Source organism: Macaca nemestrina, chromosome 5 (assembly GCF_043159975.1).
Source record: "Macaca nemestrina isolate mMacNem1 chromosome 5, mMacNem.hap1, whole genome shotgun sequence".
Taxonomy (NCBI): Eukaryota; Metazoa; Chordata; class Mammalia; order Primates; family Cercopithecidae; genus Macaca; species Macaca nemestrina.
In genome coordinates, this window is record NC_092129.1 from 162,011,203 (window position 1) to 162,027,932 (window position 16,730).

General features: G+C 40.2%; 1 protein-coding gene across 36 annotated transcripts in view; it reads right to left on the reverse strand.

The window, feature by feature from the left end:
* Nucleotides 1-16,730, reverse strand: part of LOC112426759 (uncharacterized) — a 551,288-nt gene that overhangs the window by 140,271 nt on the left and 394,287 nt on the right. For 5 of the 36 annotated variants that reach the window (XM_071097545.1, XM_071097547.1, XM_071097541.1 and 2 more), the window contains one exon: nucleotides 10,163-10,383. The exons of the other annotated variants lie outside the window; for them this stretch is intronic. The gene's annotated coding sequence lies outside the window, so the exon portion shown is untranslated. The remainder of the gene's footprint in view (nucleotides 1-10,162; nucleotides 10,384-16,730) is intronic. 36 annotated transcript variants of the gene reach the window in all.

A 16,730-nucleotide genomic window follows, 5' to 3' on the forward strand; every position in this document is an offset into this window, starting at 1 on the left:
TAGGGACACATTGTGCAAGGACAGAAAATGTGTCATTTAATTTACAGGCCAGATAAGATCATGTTCATTCTGACATTGTATCCCACAAGTGACTTGGGAGGCTTATGAAGGCGTATTTTGGTATGAGCTCATCTTTAGAGTGCCTCTGTGCTTAACATGTACTTTCTCATTTCAGATGGAGAGGAAACTGGCTGATGCAATGACCGTGCCAGAGAGGCCTCCTCAAAACGCTGGCTTTGTTGGGATGGGAACAAGTCCCAAACACTTAGTACTTGTCTGGTCAACTGAAAGAGCTGGTAACACCATTTCTTTTGAAATTCTTTTGTTCTTCAATATAAAATGTTCTTCCTCTGCTTCCATCAGCCTATACTTTTGCAGGACTTTTCTTCCAAATAGTCAGGCCACGTTATTCATATTATTTTGATTGTCCTTGCATGAAGAAATGATTTTGCAACTACATGAAAAGTAGAAAGGCCAGCACCATTGATCTTATTTTTTAAATGGATAAAAAGGTACAGAAGTTAAATAGTGACATTATCATCACAAAGTAGCACCGGAATTCCTGTTTTCTGACTTCCTAAAGAGTTTCTTTTTGAGCAACAGCAAAGTTTTATCTCATGGCACTTTAATGATGTTGCTGTAGAAGTTCAAAAATTCAAGCCAGAATAGTGATCATACAACCCACAGCAAATGGTCATCATGGGTTTCCAGTCCTGAACTAGTTTAATTCAACCTGTTTAAAAAATAAAATGAAAAACTTGAGCTCCAAATGTAAATAAATACATATATATGTATGTGTGTATATATATGGGTATATATGTATGTATATATGGAGATATATATCTCCAAATACATACGCTTTCCCTAAGTTTACCTCAGAAGAAAACTAGCTATTTTTAAAATTAACATTAGAATGAAGGGCCTTTGTATTGACCCTGAACACAGAAAGTTAGGAGAGAGAAGGGGAGAAAAAGAAGGGGTATGGAGAGGGAATGTCTTTTCACTTACTTCAGCAGGATTCTTGGTAAGCATCACATAACACAACTGTGTTCCTGAAACATTTTTCATATACTTCCTAAGTATTTCACGAACTCATAGGAACACAGGGGGGAAAGTAAACTTACTTAGGGCAGGAAAAAGAGAAAAGTTTTTTGGTGGAATTTGAATTAATGAAAGTCCAAATACTCAAAAATAACTCTGCAGTCAGATTTCAGGACTTACTGGATGTTTTCCCTTCTAAAGAGTCCGAGGGTTACAAAAACTTCTTTCCAGGGAAAACAACGAAACTCAAATGAATCCTGGGTTTTTCCTTTGAGGGAAAGTTTATTGTAAACAGAATTGTAAGGGAGGGAGAAAAGTGCCTATAGCGAGCTCTGGCATTAACGAAAGCTTGCAACCACCTTCAGAGCTGGTCCTGTCTGTCAGAGAGTCAAGAGTGCCCTGGAGGAGAAGTGCCTCCCACCACAAGAGCCACGTTTGCCAAATAGAAAGCAAAGCCTGGGAACTCTTCCCCCAGAGCAGTCAGCTTTGGTTCCATTTCCTACCAGAGCAAGCAGACGGGAAGCATTTCAGCCTGACAAAGAGGCACGCAGAAGCCAAGGCTAAAAGTAGACTGCCTTTCAGAGGTTCTAACACTGAAAGAACGGAAACCATATGGGAATTACTTTATTATTCAGCTGAAGCCTTCAGGTGGCTTTAAATTAAAAGGAACATTGTCAACCACATCCCTGGGCTCTTTTTTTTTTTTTTTTTTTTTTGGTTGCCTTCTCCAACCCTCCCCCTCTTTTCTTTTTAAACTTTACAAGCACTGATTTAGCAGTGGAAATTCCCCAAATATAAATTAAGCATTATATCCACCCAAGAAATTCTTCCTGGCACTTAACCAGTAGTCCAACATTAAAATCTCTCATATAATTCTTGGGAGAATAAATTACAGGGTGTGTGTGTGTGTGCGTGTGTGCGTGTGTGCGTGTGTGTGTGTGTGTGCAAGTGCGCGTGTGTACATACTTTGGGTTTTTTTCCTTCTTTAGAACTATGCTTCATTATATAAAGATATTCACTGACAATTAGACATACAGTGTCAGAAGGGATGTAATTTCCCTATAGGTATTTAACGATACTGAAATGTAGGTCACACCCCTAAAAAATGATGCCCAATTTTTTGTGCATCAATAACTACCACAAGTATAGATTTTCCACCGCTGCTGCCACCATCACAACTGTGAACATCCCCTCCACAGCCCAACATTGAGGCCTTAATTCCTATAACCCTAAAGAGATAAGAATGCTGACTGCATTACTTAGGACAGGCTGGATAATGCTGTGGGAACACACCACCTCTACCTAAATCGCCACGACTTGTAGTAACTGAAGCTTACTTCTTGCTTACATGACATGTTCTACCTCGGTCGGGAGGTCTTTCCATCACAGCCCCTCATCACGGGACCAGACTGTGTAGGCTCTCTCTTGGCCTGTGCTTCAACCAATGTAGGGGGAAGGGGGTAAAGCAAATCACACGGCAACTCTTAAAGCTTCATCTGGGAAGTGATACATGTGACCTCTGCCACATTTCATGGCAAGCCACTTTCATGGTCATGCCTAGACTTAAAGGAGGCAAGAAAGTACAACTGTACTGAGTATCCCCAAGGAAGGCCATCAGGATATCTGTGAGCCTCCCTAATGACCACAGGAGTCTCACAAAGGCTTGAAAGAAACACACACACACACAGACACACACACACACACACACCCCCATACCAGAGCACATAAAGACTATCATTTGATTCCTAAGGCACACAGATCCTATCTTCTTCTTTCTTACATTCCTAGTGCCCGGTGCAGGGAACTCAATGTCTCCTTGACAAAAGAAATAACAGAGCAGTGGGGCCAAGTGTCTCTGACAGGTCTCACTTCTTAGCACCCCAGGGTTAATATGGCAGGTTAAGCTGGAAATTTCTTTCTGCTTTTAAAAACAGTGATAACAACAGGCTGGGTGTGGTGGCTCAGGCCTATAATCCCACACTCTGGGAGGCCGAGGCTAGCAGATCGGAGGCCTCGAGTTTGAGACCAGCCTGGCAAAACCTCTTCTCTACTAAAAATACAAAAATTAGCTGGGCATGGTGTAGCACACCTGTAGTCCCAGCTACTTGGGAGGTGGAGGCAGGAAAATTACTTGAACCCAAGAGGCAGAGGTTGCGGTGAGCTGAGATCGTGCCACTGCACTCCAGCCTGGGTGACAGAGCAAGACTCTGTCTCAAAACAGAAACATAAAGAAAAAAAATGGAAAAAATGAATGGACAACATCATCTGTGTTCTTTAAGTACATCTCTGGTTCTCTATAGGACAGTGAAGGAGTGTTTAGTCTCTAGTAAACTTATTAAGACAGAAATTCATAAAGATACATGGAAGAGTTTCCTTGCTAGTTACTTAAAAGAAACCAAGAGAATATTTTATCACTTATCTACCCCTTAACACAAATGCAAACTTTTTTTCCATTAAGCACTCAGGGACAGAGTATTCCATTTTAACTCAAATAAGTTTCTCTTCACTTAGTACATACGAAACAGCAAAAGAGTATCTGTATAAATCTTTGCTTTCCCAAGAAATAGTCCAAAAAAAAAAATGTGTTATCTTAGAGAGAAGCTAGAAGGTCAAATGGGAAAAGAGACACAGAAGAAGAACCTTATTTTCTCCAGCTCAGAAATACTTCTCTACCATTCCTTCTCTGGTACATTAACCTCGCCCTACACCCTGAACTTTTAATGAGGAAGAGTGAAAGAAATTTATTGGTGGGAGACTTAGGAGGCTTTTAGTAATGTTAGAATAGTGCTTACTGTTTACTAGATACATGGAGAGACTTAAATAAAAAATTCATGCCAACAGTATCTGTACAAGCAACCAGCTATTCTTATTTATTCCAACAGACATGGTCACATAGAACTCCAAGCTCCATTATCCAGGTTCAGACGGCCACTCTGGCAACAACTGCATAGGGTTTGAAGCACTTCCGGTCCCAGAACAAGCCCTTCGTTTCACAGAGAAGTGCTGAAGATAGTTTATTCCAGCAAGAACTCAAAATTCTACCCAAAAGCTATCACCAGGGTGAAAAGCAAACAAACAAACAAACAAAAAAAACAAAAAAAAACACCTCACCAATCTTTCAGGCTCAGCTCCTAAATTAAACTTCTTTCTCCCTCTCATGCCCAAGACTAACCGGAACCCACCATCTCTGTCATCAATGACTGACTCCATCACATGAAACAGGACCAGAGGTTGATAATCCCAGTTTAGCAGAGTCTCTCCATGGTAAACTTTGAGAGAATTCATATCCTCCCATCCTAGAGTGACTTTGTATACAGGCATCTCATTTGAAAGGTGTGTGAGCACTCTTTTTTGTTATTTTTACTTTCTGATCAATACCAGTAAATGCCTGAGAACTGTATAATTATGAGAAAGCAGCTCTAAAGAATACTAGCTTTCATGTATTGAAAGGGACTAGTGCAAAGGCAGCAACTACAGTAGCAACTGACATTCATGAGTGTTTTCTAAAGCACTGGGTTTTATGCCACAAGCTTCATCATCTCACTTAAACCTTAAAATAACCCTATGACATGTGCTTAGTAATTTCATTCCAAAGAGTGCAGTATGGAAAGAAGTTGGGGGAAGGCAAGTTTGCAGTGAAGAGACTTGGCACTATGACCTCAGCCAGGTGATCAAGGTCAACATCTATAGTGATAGGTCATGGTGATCATAGGTACTCTTGATATGATGGTGGAGAATGGTGCTTCACCTCTGTGGTCTTCCTCTCAAAAACCCATAACCAAGTCCAATCATGAGATAAATTCCAATCAAAGGACGTTCTACAAAATATCTGACCAGCACTCCTCAGAACTGTTAAGCTCATTAAAACAAGGAAAGGCTGAAAAAAACCTCATAGTTCAGAGCAATCTAAAGAGACATGACTACTAAATGCAGTGTGGTATCCAGTATGACCCTGGAACAGAAAAAGGACGTTAGGGAAGAGCTAGTGAAATATAAAGATCAAAAAAAAAAAAATACTCCAAACTGTGGAGTTATTTAATAGGAAAGTCCCAACGTTGAATTTTTAGTTTTGACAAGCATACATAATAAGGTGACAATAAAAGAAACCAGGCAAGTGATGTAAGACTACACTCTTCCTATTTTTGCTACATTTCTGTAAATCTAAAACTACTTAAAAATTAAAGGTTTATTAAAAAAAAAAAACTCTGAGGATGATTCTCTTATCTCCATTCTAGAGATGAAAAGTTATAGGTTCAAAAAGTAACTTATCAATGTTATAATACAGAGCAAAAGAACCCTTCAGATATGCCTACTTCGCATTTAAGCAATCAATGGAATAGGGCTGTGGGATAGGCCCTTGCATAAGATTTATAAAAACTACTTAATGCCAGATACATGCTGAGGAAATTAAACGGAAAGAATGTATTTCACTTACATTCCTCGTAACGATATACTTTTATTTTAGCATATACTCTTAAGCAAAGGGGCCATAACATACTTTCTAAATATTTCAGTTTTATTTTCCATCACAAATTTCAATTACTCAGTCAATGCTATGTGATGATCACATTTAAACAAAATTAGCTTAGGATTTTGCCAAAATGTTGACACTTTAACATTCCCCAAGAGAAGGCGGAATCAGCCAATAGACCTTTCACCCTATAATGTCCTATCTTTTAGCTCCTCTTACTTGTGATACCCACATTTTCTCTTCTGATACACTAACTGGATATTTTGGTGCTGGTGAACTCAGCCTCCTGCCATAACACAGGATCAGTGGGTTATAAGTTAGAGTGTCCTTCAAAAGAGAATGACTACATCAGTATAAAGAAAGCCTAGCTTATACTCTGAGTTTCTTCAGATCCTGAGACATAGAAGATCAGCTGTGGCTGCTCTAGAAATCTGAAGACAACTAAATGCCCTCTGAAATATAAATTCTAACAGTGTTATCTACCAAACCAGTGTTTCCCACAGTGTGAAGCCAGCCTCTCTGGGAAAACTCCAATATCCTCCCAGGAAGGCTCACGCAGTCCAAGACATATTCTTTTTTTCCTTGGGACTTGCCAAAATCAGACAGTAGGATTCAACAAATATTTCTAAATACTGTACTTAATATATTGTTCCCTGTGAGAATATAAAGTGGAAGTGATCCAACAAGTAAGAAAACAGGCTGCCTTCTGTGTGTGATTAGATTAGCCTGCCTAAAGACATGTTTTTCTCAATCTTGTTCTATTTACAAGTCTTTTTTTTTTTTTTAAAGGGCAAGTGATTTCTCGAATTATTGATTTTACTACTCAGGGCTTGTCTCAGGAAGAGCTAAATCTCTTTTTCTTCCCTTTGCACTTCAAACTATCCCAAGACAATTCATTAAAGGCACCATGTCTGTTTTAACAAGAGGATAGGATAGAGAGAAAAAGGGGGAAGTGAAAATGACAATTTTCTCACAAAATCATAACAAAAGGGCAATAGAATAACCAATGGGCTAACTCTCCTGATTCAATGGACAATGGACATAGAGCCAAATCCAAAGTTTAACTTCTTCCCTTCACCAATCAATAGGAAAGAAAGAACCAAGTTCAAGAATCCATAATCATCCCCCCACACAGGCAGGCAGAAGGCACAGACAAGCACACAAACACACACATGAAAAGCAACTTTGACACATTGGCACTGACCCAAAACAAACCCTTCCTCTCAAGAATCTTTGCTATTTTTATAACTTATGAATAACGTTTTCAGAGTTTTAAAACTCAAAAAAATCCCTTTACTTTGGAGCCCTTGATGGTTCAGGCTGGAATTTTTTTTCTAATCTCACACCAGCAGAAGAAGTCATGTTAAGAGGTCATTTAAAGGATTAAACTTCTAAGATCATTTTCATGAGAAAGAGACTGGACATCAGGAGAAGACTTGTCCTTTGGGTAGATTCTTAGGGACTCAGAGAAGCATTTAAACTCCTCAGTGAACATCTCCACATCAGCCTGAATCCTGACCCTCTTCCAGTCAGACATCCCAAATCTAAACCTCCTATTTATAGCCTCAGAGTCTCAACATTCCAGGCAAGTGGACACTAAAGTCATCACACTCAATCTCCCCACCCCTGCAAATCCTGTCCTAACTTCCCAAAGGACACCTGCAGAACATTAAACCAAGATTAAGCATCAAAGCCAAAACCTCACAAAATATGGAAAAGTCAGATTTTTCAAAGCATTTGCAAATAAGCTTTCTAATGTCCCTTAAAGTTTTTCATTAATGATAACAAGTCTTCTCAATTTTTGCTTTTGACTTTCCAGACAATTCATGGTGTCAACTATCTACAGTACAGAAAAAGTTTCACACATTTAATATGTGAAACAGCATAAAGCAGATAAAACACATATGTAAAAATATGAAGCAAAATGTCAGTCTGACATCATAATTTTTTTTTTTTTTTTGAGATGGAGTTTCACTCTTGTCACCCAGGCTGGAGTGCAATGGCACAATATCGGCTCATTGCAACCTCCTCCTCCTGGGTTCAAGCAATTCTCCTGCCTCAGCCTCCTGAGTAGCTGGGATTACAGGCGCCCACCACCACACCCACCTAATTTTTGTATTTTTAGTAGAGACAGGATTTCACCATGTTGGTCACAGTGGTTTGGAACTCCTGACCTCAGGTGATCCACCTGCCTCAGCCTTCCAAAGTGCTGAGATTACAGGCATGAGCCACCATGCTAGGCTGTGACATCATAATTTTTACATGCCCATATTACTTTCATATTCATATTACTGACTCTCTAGTGGTAAAGCTACATTGATGCAGAATATCAAACAAAACGGATTCAGCAATTCATGTGAAAAGTACATAGCAACGAGACCAGAGTCTTGTCCAGTACCCGGCACGTAGAGGCACACAAATATTTGTGGAACTAATTAATCAATCACTAGTCTTTAATACTTTCTGCTAAGTCATCGTCTAGGAAAAAAAGAAGAAAAGAAAAGAAAGAAACCCCTCTCCTTTCCTCGTCTTCACAAATATCTCTAGGTAACTTATGAGTATACTCCCAAAATGCTATTTCCATGTTTGCCATTTTCTGTATTTAATGTGCAGGTAATACACTTGAATGTTAGAAAATTAAAATAACAGATAGGCAAGATACAGCCATTTAATTATTCTCTAATCACACAGCTGTAACAACTTTTAGGTTTGTATAAATCTCACAAACTATAATATATCTGCACATACTGAATGCATGAAACACTGACTTGTTAGTTTTTTTAAAAAACAGGGTCTTAGAGAAATCTACACCACTGCTTAATGCCTCAAGTGGCATTTTATTGCATATTTCTACTACAGTTTATTTGACCACTGTAATATTGTTTAGACATTTCTAGCAAAAAAAGTAAGTTTGCGATCAAGCATTCTTGTAGCTAAAGTTTTTACACATTTGATCACTGTCTGAGAAAAAATTTGCCTAGAAGCTGAACTGCTGAAACTCTGAGTAAGAATATTTTGTGGCTTCTGATTTTACATATCATGAAATCATCTTCAGAGAGTATATAAAAAATTTTCCCCAAAATAGCATGTTTTTTTCCTTACCCATAGTAATACTGGTTTTTACCATTATTCTCCAACTGAATCAGTTTAGCAGTTTAAAAGTATGTCTTGTTTTACTTTACATTGCTTAAAGAAAGGGTGATTGTTTCACATATTTAAATGTAAATAATATGTATGATATTTTGAAGTGTCAGCTCAAAGTAGACACTCATAACCAACAGCAGGTACTAGAAGCCTTGAGAGACTGGCCACTTTTTACAAAGCACAATCTATATTGAAGTCTTGGTATTAACTGCGTCTGTATTTTTAAAATTAAGATTGCTCAAAACTTTTGTGAAAATTTTCTAAACCTCAATACATATCAAGATGGTTCAACAGGATGAGATACACATTTTTTTACTAGCCCCTTCACCTTATCAGCAGATACTTTAAAATGTCTAGATATTCACATTCTCTCTTTATCTCATGGCCCACTTGAGTTTTGCTTTAAATTGGTGCCTGTGTTGATGTATGCACACACATATTTACATATACATATATGTGTGTACACATATATCTGCTCTACATATGCAAACTCCACCTCCCGGTTTCAGGCGATTCTCCTGCCTTAGCCTCCTGAGTAGCTGGGATTACAGGTGTGTACCACCACACCCAGCTAATTTTTGTATTTTTAGTAGGGACAGGGTTTCTCCACATTGGCTAGGCTGGTCTCAAACTCCTGACCTCAGGTGATCTGCCTGCCTCAGCCTCCTAAAGTGCTAGGATTACAGGCATGAGCCACTGCGCCCAGCCTTGTGTGGTTTTTTAAAACCACTGCATACATAAATATTTGATATATGTTGATAGAAATGTATACACACATATGCATACATACAGAGATTCAAGACCTTACATTTTCCCCCTTAGGCTTAGCAAATCAATTAATACTAATGTTTTCTTGTTTACTATTTTATCTTATTTCATTTATTTATTTATTTTTGAGACAGTCTCGCTCTGTTGCCCAGGCTGGAGTGCAGTAGCACAACCATGGCTCACTGCATTTTCGACCTCCCGAGCTTAAAGGATCCTTCCATCTCTGCCTCCAAGTAGCTGGGAGAAGAGGGGGATACCACAACACACAGTGAATTTTAAAAAAACTTCTTTTAGAGATGGTGTCTCCCTATGTTGCCCAGGCTGATCTCGAACTCCTGGGATCAAACAATCTTCCTGCTTCAGCCTCTTAAAGAGCTGGTATTATAGACCTGAGCCACCACACCCAGCCTCTTGCTTACTATTTTAAAGGAGTGATCCCAGGGGTATTCTCACTGCAAGACACCACAGAAAGAAAATAAAACACTATTTCTCCCAGATTCTTCTACTCGCCATTAAACAAGAGTGTAAACAGCAAAGAAGCCTACTTCAGAACTATCTGACCTGCTCACCCCACTGAGCTGCCAAGAGCTGCACCCGCTGTGTCCCACAAGCATGACAGGCTCAGCTCTGCAGGGAGCGGGCACAGCCCCACACAGTCATCGTAACCGACATCTGTGGGCAAGACGCCGAGGTACACCTCAATCACGTGTGCCTGTCACAGAGCACTCGCTCACGCACCTGCTTCAACCGTGTGAGCTCAGCCTGTGGGTTTTCCTTGATTGATGTTGGTGTAACTGCTTCACGCTCTCCGTGGGTGAAGGGAAGTGGGCTCTGCTCAGAGCAGTTTGTGGTGCTTCGCACTTCCACTTGACATTACACAAGGAATAGCAAGTTACAGAGGTAGGCACACGCCTGCAAGCTCTCCACACCCTCACTGACGGATGGAGAAGGCATCGAACCTTAAAATAAAACAACAATGAAATAGGGGCTTTGAGAACCAGGAAACAAGCAGGCGAAGGAAGCATCTGTCTCTTTCACTCCGAGCCAACCCCAGATGAGTCACATGCGTGCGTGCGCACACACACACGCACACACACCATGCCCACCAGAGGACCACTGATTTTACCACCTCTAGGCCTTCTTAGAGGCTTTTCGTGTTTCCTGACTAAGCAAATTTGTTCCTTGCCCAAACTATTACAATATTCATGAAATCATTCTGATCTAGAAAAAAAGAGAAATAAATGACTATTTGAGCAAATTTCACAACTTTCAACAAGGTTCAATCTACCCTAACTAAGAACAGGTTTCAATAAATCGTGCCCATGTGTATAACTTTTCAACTTTTTTATATTCATTTCTTATTTTCAAAGTAAATATTCAAGTCAGTTAAGTTAAAACACCTGATTTTGGATCTTTGGAACCCGACAACTGCCATACAAGTTCCCAGGTGAGTGATCTGAAAACACTCCATGGTCTTCAGTCACCCCCACACTTGGCTCTCCTTTTCATTGCCTCTACTCCTCTACTAAGAGATTTGAGGCAATAACTACAATATCAGAAAACTTACTTTCTTATTAAGAAAGCCTGATTATAAGAAAAATCGAAGCAGAAAATATCTGCATGTGTTAGAAAAGCATATGCAAAAGGAAAAAATCCACCAATCGGATGCCCAAACTTGTGTGGGTTTTTAAAAATTTTTATTTATTTATTTATTTTTGAGACAGAGCCTCACTCTGTTGCCCAGGCTGGAGTACAGTGGTACCATCTCAGGTCACTGCAAACACCATCTCCTGGGTTCAAGCAATTCTCCTGCCTTAGCCTCCCGAGTAGCTGGGATTACAGGCGTGTGCCACCACACCCAGCTAATTTTTGCATTTTTAGTAGGGACAGGGTTTCCCCACATTGGCCACACTGGTCTCAAACTCCTGACCTCAGGTGATCCACCTGCCTCAGCCTCCTAAAGTGCTGGGATTACAGGCGTGAGCCACTGCGCCCAGCCTTGTGTGGTTTTTTTAAAAACCACTCCATACATCTCGTTGGTGGACCTAGAGAAGTTCTAGCAAAAATGTAACTGTTGCTTTCATTTGAGCTATGTGAAACTGTCTTTTTTTAGCCCTTGAAATACTGACAATTTCAAGGGATTCACCTAAATATTTTCTCAGACTTACACATGCCACAATACTTTCGGTGATCAGGACAAAAGGTTTACAAAGGACAGGGAATCTTCATTCTCTGCATCCTCTCCTTTTCATCTACATTCTTTCCTCTTTTATTATTCACCGCCTTCACTCAAGTGGGCAGGAGCAGATGGAGGAAGGAATGGGAAGGGACCCTGAGCAATCACCTAGAACAGGACCTGGATTTCAGCCCAATTTTAGGTTCCAGAGGTAGTCCTATTCCTCCATTTACAAAAATGTCAAAAAACAAACAAACAAACAAACAAAAACCTAGGGCTCTGAAAACAGTATTTTATCTTCTCACATCTTCCCTTTCAGGGTCTTCTGCTCTCATGTTGAGGTTCACTCACTTAGGGTGGGCTTAAGATCACATTTGAAACGTAACTGGTTACCTACAAACCTGGTTGGATTTTTGGACTCCATAACTGATCTAATCACAAGTCACTTTTTACCTTTAACATCTATTGTCTCCTACTGGTCCCTGAGCTGCCTTAACATTTTCTAGCCACCTTGCCTTCTTCTAGAAAGCATTTTATTGAAAGATGCAAGTTTCCCAGTCACTTTCAGAAGCAGAAGAAGAAACTACTATACTATACTGGTATCCCTTACCATTTTGAGACAAGACTATGCAGCATTTAAATGAAATATCCACATCTAAAGGAAACCCATCTACGCAGGAAGTATTAAAATAGGGGGGGAGAACCTATATTTCTGAACCATGACTATAATAACCAGGTAGTCCCTGCCCCCAGCTGGTGTGGCATCAAAAGACGTACTGAAACTTTCTGATAGATGTCAAAAATCAGACATTAGAGAAATGATGCCAACTGAATGCAATACTGTAGGGGAAACATCCTTAAAATTTTTAAAGAATCTGTGTGCACAAAATGCTGACAAACCTTCAATGCAGCATTGCAAGCCTAACAAAAGCTACATTCCATGCCCACCTCTAAGGAAATCTATTAATTTCTATAGGGCTTTCACTTCTTTACCTTTCCTTCCATGAGGATTCAGCACATGTTCCATATACAGGATTACTGTCAGTCTGATTTTGAATGTGATTGGGGTGGGGTGTGGGGCAGAAACTTCAGGAAGGTAGATGCAAAACTACAAAGCCTTGACCCCGTCAAAAGGAAACTAAGAGTCCACCTAATATGAACTAAATTACAAGATTCTTCTCTCTTCAAATTGTGCTACCCTTAAGAAATCTGTTTCTATTGGATTTTTTCCATAGAAAAACTATATATTTTATATTGTAGAACAAAACCTGAGATATGGGAAGCCGAGGCACAAGTTTCCTCCTTTGTTCTGAGTAACAGAAGTGTTTATCAAATTTTGTAACATGCTCAATAGGACACTAAAGGATTGGTATCAACTCACCTATGATACACAGCAACTGAAAACGACAGTAACAGCAAATGTGTACAGCAATCCTCCTGTGTATGTACATAGTTGTTTTAGAAACTTTAAATATGCTGTTTTGCTTAATATTCCTTCTAGCGACCATGAGAGTGCAGAGTATATTCCCATTCTACTCTGGAGGAAACTAAGGCTCAGAAAGTTTAATAATTTCCCCAATTGATAAAGCTGCCTCTGAAGCTGAGATTCTAACCCATTATTTCCCAATCCCAAGGCTTGTCTCTTTTCTCTCCTGAACTTTTCTTGCAAAGGCCAATCTGTACAGTAACAGTGGGGGTAGGGGGTGTCAATGCTAGTGAATCGGAAAGCCCCTGCCCCGCCCACCCAGGAGAGGTATGGAGTACTTGTTATTCAGCCACAGCTGATAATGACCATGGGAGACCAGCAAAGCCAGATTCTGGCTTCTTTGGAAAAACTGACCAAATGTTTATATAAACATTTTAAAAATATTGGCAGCAAGTCATTTAAACAAACATGAGCCCATGCATGTGCATACACACACACAACTCCTTATATGAGCAAATACTACATTTTTGAAGGATCGATTAAGCTCTCTGGTCCCCCAGTTTATGGTATCTGTCCTACCTCGCCTATTTCTCGTTTATTATATCCACCAGGAAGCCATACGATAGTCCAAAAGTTCCAATGGAGCCATTATTAAATTTATATTAGAGTTACAAGCACATTGCAAATCAAAATTATCCTCAAACCTACGCCTAGTTTCAGTTGCCTGAAAAGAGCCACAAGCTTTCACAACAAAAGCATCCACTTTATCCCATGTTCAGTACCTGCAAATGAACAATAAAACACCATCATGGCCACTAAGCGGGTCTAGTCTGTGGCAGTGACAGCAGCTCTTGGGTTCAATTAGCCCATGTTTTGCCAGATCCACAAACTAGTAAACATTTCACAAAAGGTAGATCACAAAAGCAAAAAAGCACCTGCAGGAACCACTATCCCTATAACCTTTCTCGTCCCTCTTTCCCCTTCAAGTTTGATGATTTGGCAGTTCTGGAACTCTTCCGAGAGAAGTCAAGACTCACTCTGCCAGCCCCAGCTGTTCAAAGCTCAGCCCAATCTGTTCCATATAGTTGGCTGTATTCTAACAATAATGTGGCTACAGTTCACCTTCATTTGCTGCAAAGATCATTAACTATCCCTCAGAGAGATATAGTATTAAAGAAAGAGAGTGCTCGAGGCATAATAAATGGAAGTTCCTGGGTAACATAGTTCAAAAGAGGTAGGATGATGCCAGCAAGGCCACCTGACAGTTCCTATAGCCAGAGAAAAGGGAAGAATACAGGGGCAGGAAGGAGGCAAAATCAGAAAGAGAAATAAGAAAAGCCAATGTGCCTGGCAAGAGTGTATGTTCATGTGAGCAGAAAATAGAGGAAAAACAGAACATTTGAAATAAAGACACAAGGACATTTCATGTTAAGTCACAGTGGTGACATGATCCTACTTGTCTGGCAGCTCAAACATTCTATGACAGAGGTAGAAGTGAATTTGGAAGGAGAGTGAGAGCAGAGAGAATGAATTACAATCCTATACAGGAAGAATGCAGGATCCCAGACCTTTTTTAGTACCGTAAAAGATACTGCATTAAATGAAACCTGTATTTAAATCATGTATCTGACCTCCCATTCAAAAAACTGCTGAATTGCAGTGTAGAGTAGGCGTGTTTCTTCATTCAACTCATACATTCAGTTATTAAAGTCTTGCATTAGCCTTATTTGAGTCTTTTTCTCCAACCACTCCCTCTTTTTCCCCCAATAAGCCAGCCCTGTGAAAACACCCAGTGATCAGAATGGCCACTTCATAGGAAGTTCTGCGTGTTTAATATAAACACCTGGGAGTTCTTCAGTTGATAATGACAGCATCAAAGTCCATACTTGTTGTGAGTGAGTTGTAACTGTTATATTAATCCAAACTAAATTCCAGTCAATAACGGAGAGAGAATTGGTGGCTAAATGGGAGTTCTAGTGGCAGACTTCATTGTCTTAGGATTTACTTTCTTCGGAAATTCACAGGGTAATATTACAAAATAAACAAACAAACAACAAAAACAAAGCTCCATACGTGACATCTTTACTATTTTCTTTACCTTCTTTTCCTTTGTTGAATCAATCCCTAGAACAATGGTTTTCAACTGGGGGCAAATTTCTCCCCCACAGAACATTTCTGGTTGCCACAGCTGGGGAGAGGAATTATACTACTGGTATCTACTGGGTAGAGGCCAGGGGTGCTACCATATATTCTGCAATGCACTGGACAGCTTCCCACAATACTGAATGATACAGCCCCAAATGCCAGGGAACAGAGGTTGAGAAGCCCTGCTGAGAGTCATTTCAGGTATCAAACTTCCTTTTTTGATATACAATATGGATTTTAGGAGTGGTAGAATGGGAGCTGTTTGTTTTGTTTTGAGCACGGCTCACTGCAGCCTCAACCTCCCTGGGCTCAAGCAATTCTCTCACCTTAGCCTCCTGAGTAGCTGAGACTACAGGTACATGCCACCATGCCTGGCAAATTTCTGTATTTTTTCTAGAGATAGGGTTTTACCATGGTGGTCAGCCTGCTCTCAAACTCCTGGGCTCAAGCCATCCTCCTGCCTCAGTGCTGAGATTACAGGCATGAGCCACCATGCCTGGCTGGAAGCATTTTCAAGTAACATTCTGTTATCATTAAAATACCTTCTCTCCACAAGGTAATAACACTTAACATAAAAGGAAAGGAAGGCAGGCGGCAGAAATTTAAAATGAACTTAGAATCACAATGGAACCCTGGTAAATCCCAATATAGCACCAAACTTTGCACAAGCCTTCAACCAGTGATTTAATTATTAAAATGCTTCCCATTGCCAAAAAAAAAAAAAAAATTCCACTATAGTCCGATTCAATTTACCTAGGAGGATGCTTCAGAATATATCCACCCAAGACTGTGATGTGAAATTTGTATTTATAAAGAAGAAACACAGCCTTGGCCTCCTTTTATGAAGACACGCCCACAGGCACACCCACTCATACCAAAACCAGAGGACTCTATGTTCAATTAAATTGGCTCTATGTGGCCAGGGGCGGTGGCTCACGCCTGTAATCCCAGCACTTTGGGAGGCTGAGGCGGGCGGATCACGAGGTCAGGAGATCGAGACCACGGTGAAACGGTGAAACCCCATCTCTATTAAAAATACAAAAAAATTAGCCGGGCTAGGTGGCGGGCGCCTGTAGTCCTAGCTACTCTAGAGCCTGAGGCAGGAGAATGGCGTGAACCCGGGAGGCGGAGCTTGTGGTGAGCCGAGATCACGCCACTGCACTCCAGCCTGGGCGAACAGAGTGAGACTCCGTCTCAAAAAATAATAATAATAAAATAAATAAATAAATAATAAACTGGTTCTATGTAAAAAGTCTCTAGGTAACACTTAAATTGGCATGAAACAAAATAATTCATCTGAGGTAGAGAAAAGGGAAGAGTTAGAAACGTCTTCCTGAAGGAAGACAGACAATTCCCCCAGCCACACCTGGAAACTCAAGTGCAGCCTTTGATGTAGTCATCTGTCTTCAGCCCAAAAGCTCTAGGGAGTTGACCTAACATTTACATGGCTTGGTAAAAAATAATTTGCTCTGAGGTAATTTAGTGTAAGCTCAGGTCATGGCCCGAACTTGCCAAATAAACAGAACCGCCCGGGATTCTTTCCAGTGGCGCTAGCCTCC